We start from the raw sequence: 4162 nt of genomic DNA, 5'->3' as shown, positions 1-4162 counted from the left end.
TCCAGGTAAGTTCTGCAGGCAGCTAGCTTAAATCACAGTCCAGGAAAGTTCTGCAGGCAACTAGCTTGATCCGAAGTCTCGTCCGTTTCGTCCGTTTCTCAGCAGAAGTCTCGTCCGGTTTTCAGCAACACTGGAAATTCTTCCACCTTGGTCTTTACTGGCACTGGGACGAAGGCAGGAACTCTGGATGGCTAAAGAAAATCCTGTAGCATTCTACTAAGAAAACAACCTTCTGAACAATTTAGTACATTATCTCAAGGTTTTTTTTTTGCATTTGAAATAAGTATTAATAGTGCTCATTACTCATTAGCTTCTAGGTGTGGGAGAACCATTGTAGTTACTGGTCTTGGAAATGACCAAACATCAGGGACGCTGGTAGCGTCTTTTGCTGGCTGTAGCATCCCGGGCAGCCCCAGATGGCCCTGGGGAGTGTCCTGGATTCAAACTGCTACTGGGCACAGGGAGCAAGAGCCTGCGAGACTGTGCCTCCAGGTCAGGTCTAGATTTGGGCTCGCGGCAGTGGAAGAGCCAGCTCCCTGGCCAGGAGGCGGGGAAGGGCCAGTCGCCGCCGCCTCTTGGAAAATCCTTGCTGCGCTGTGACCGGCTTGCACACTCGGCAGCCGCCTCTCCGCTTCACGCACCCTCCGGTAACGAAAAGTATTTAGTAATAGCCTTTTGCTGCAACTTTTTTCCTGATAATCCTTCTTCTTCTGAACTTTCTTTTTCTTTCTGACTAGAGTTCCTGGGCTTTTATCAACACACGCCCTAACTATTCTTGGTTCCACTGGGGTGCCTTCTTCCCTTAGTAATTTACTTCTCACCCCTTCCATATTTTCATCATAAAGACAATACAATACACTGAGACAAAACAAGACACAAACATACTGTATCAATCTTCTCCATTTTCTCGAAATGGTCATTTTTCCTCACGCCCTATCTGCCTAGGGACGAGCAGATTTGCTCCCGTCCTATCTATGGACGGGCAGCTTTTTTTCGTCAACTTACCCCCGAGTGTCCCGGGGCTCCCCGTACGGGCCACCATCTGCCTCAGTCCGGCTGCAGCAAAATAACCGGGGGGTGACGAACAACTTGTATAGGTTGATACAGCAGGAGTAGGAGCTGTTTATTGCAGGACAGGAGCAGTATTTATACATTCCACACAGCTTATCTAATTAGCATAAACTAGATACATCAGTCAACCAATAAGGAATCTCTACACTTAATGGCTCGCTTTTGTTACTTCTCAAACCACTCCCTCTGGCATTTTGCCAGGCACCATCCAGACTTGTTTAGGAACTTTAACATTCCCCTGGCAAAATGCCAGGTGTTATTTTGACTTGTTTACAGACTCTAACAGAGATCCTTCTGCCTCAGCCTCCCTAGTCACCTGGATTACAGTTGATCACCACCACACTTACGTCCCCATGCATATTTTTTTTGAACATCACTGATGAGAACTAGTTTTTTGAAGAAGATTATTTTAAATAAGATGGTCAGGGTGGACACTCTGTGGTGCTCATTTTAAAGCAGAGAGTTAGAGAGAGGCTGCCTTTTGCTAAAAGCAAGGGGACTCTCTTTATGTAGGCCTGCAAATGCCCTATCTGTGCCTTCATTTTGTATTTGTATCCTTTTATTAAACTTTAGGTTGGGTCCCTGCTCAGCTCTGCATGTAGGCATGTTAATTATTTAAGGAGTATTCATTTAATAACTGTAATACACGATTTATTTAGCCCTAAATTTACCCAACTTTTCTCATTCCCATTCAAGATTGAGGCTGGATTTGCAGGGAGATTTGCAGCACCTATTTCACATGCCTGGATTGGCACCTAGAAGTCTTCAGTTATTGTTCTACACATTTCAGATCACCCCATAATGAGACTACCTCTCTAACAGGAGTAATCATCTCATGGAAACTTCACTGGCTCATTCAAAGATAACAGTCCTGACAGATGCACTGCATCCTGAGAAGCCCCCTCAAGCAATAAGAACATCTCTGGAGCCACCTCCTCACAGAACCAGAACTTAGAATAATTGACCAGATCACAGTTTGACCAAGACTGATTCATTATGCATACCTCTCACCCTTTCTCCAATTCTTTCTCTAATCAAACCTACAACTCATGTCAACAATCTGAAGACAATTTTGACATATTGGATCTCACTTTTACCTCCTAACATGAATAAAATTTCTTTTCCTGCATTTTATTATTACTTTTTCTGTTTGGTGTTTTGGGTGAATAATTGGACCTGGCCTTTTGGGACCCCCAGAGTCAGGCCTCTGGCTTAGGATTCTGGTAAAAATTTTGGAACAAAGGCTTGAATTCACTAAGTAAGCCATGCAAAAGTATGACAATAGTCCACTTTACCTTTTGAATATAGCCCTTATTACTTTGAGGCTTCTTTTTATTTCTTTACTTATTTGTTTACTTATATTTTTGGTACTGGAGATTGAACCCAGGGGTACTTAACCACTGAGAAACATTCCCAGCCCCTCTTTTTTGTATTTTATTTAGAGACAGGGTCTCACTGAGTTGCTTAGTGCTTGCCAAGTTGCTGAGGCTGACTTTGAACTCATAATCCCCCTGCTTCAGCCTCCATAGCCTTTGGGATAGTTAATTTGGCGTTTGCCACCAGGCTCGGCCTGAGGCTTATTTTTTAAAAGGACATGTTTTTTTTTTCTCTCTTCTCCCTTTCTCCATCCCTAACAGTATTAGGGAGACAGGGTTATCTTTTCTTCCCCTAGTTATCTGTTCTAACACACACCAAACACAGGAAGGAGATGTGATCAGAAGATCTAGGAAATGACTATCTTCCAAATTAACAACACACTATCAGGCATCAGGGCACACCCAGGAGCCCCCCACCCACCCAAATCAAGGCATACCTGGAATGTAGTCTTTGAAGAGCTTCTTTAAAAGCCCTCTGTTCTCCTTTATTGGCAGAACCATAACCTCTGGTACTGCCCTCTCTAAAAAATGTATATAAACCCTGCTCAAGTTGTTCTCGGGGCTCTTGGCCACTCTCCCTTCTTGAGTGAGCACGGAGCCCCAGCACGCTGGATCTTCAATAAACCCCCTTTTGCTGTTGCATGAGTCGGTCTCTTGGTGGTCTCTTCCTCCGTCGTTCACCGGTCCCTTACACTGTCATGTATAACTAAAAGGAACAAATAGGGATTCATTCTCTTGTGGACAAACTTTTAAAATGTGAATTGAGTCAGCTTTTCCAGATATCCTATAATATGCCTATTTTGCCTGTTAAAAAACCTCACACGGGGCTGTGGTTGTAGCTCAGTGGTAGAGCACTCGCCTAGCACGTGTGAGACACTGGGTTCGATCTTTAGCACCACATAAAAATAAAGTAAAGGTATTGTGTAAACCTATAACTAAAATATAAATATTAAAAAACAATTAAAAAAACCCTCATACTAATGAGTACCAATCTGTACCAGACTTGGGATCTATAAAACATTAACTATAATGTGATGTCCATTGCTTTTAAGATTTTTATTTTTTATTTTTATTTTTATTTGTAGTTGGACACAATACCTTTATTTTATTTATTTTTATGTGGTTCTGAGGATCAAACCCAGCTCCTCGCACGTGCAAAGTGAGTGCTCTACCACTGAGCCCCAGCCCCAGCCCAACATTTTCCTTTTTTTAAAAGAAAATATTTGTCGTTGTTGATGAATCTTTATTTTTATTTATTTATTTTTTAAATTTATATGTGGTGCTGAAAATTGAACCCAGTGTCTCGCACATGCAAGGCAAGCACTCTTCACTGAGCTACAAACCCATCCCCAAGATTTTTCTTTGTCAGAGAAAAAGATGACTTAAAATTTAAACCAAGCTTGATTTTCATGAATAACCTAAATATATGTGACTGGAGATCTCTGTACATCTGACACTAAATGTATTTGTCTGAGCCTCATCTAAATGTTCTGTAAAAGTTTACAAAATGAAAGTTTATGTAGGTTTAACCAATAAGTGTTTTCTTTTATACATTGACTCTGGCATAAAACGGCCACACTGTCATTTGAAAAACTGGCTTATATCTGTCTGCTTTGACTAAATCTATTTCTGATCAATAACACTGTTTCCTACATGTATAAGAGATTAAAAGTTGTCCTTGATTTTTGCTATTACTGCTAAACTCTGCAAACCTA

The sequence above is a fragment of the Marmota monax genome, unplaced genomic scaffold, assembly GCF_021218885.2.
Source record: "Marmota monax isolate L192 unplaced genomic scaffold, Marmota_monax_Labrador192_F-V1.1 WCK01_AAM20220418_F8-fsc00050, whole genome shotgun sequence".
Taxonomy (NCBI): Eukaryota; Metazoa; Chordata; class Mammalia; order Rodentia; family Sciuridae; genus Marmota; species Marmota monax.
This window is presented reverse-complemented; position numbering follows the sequence as displayed.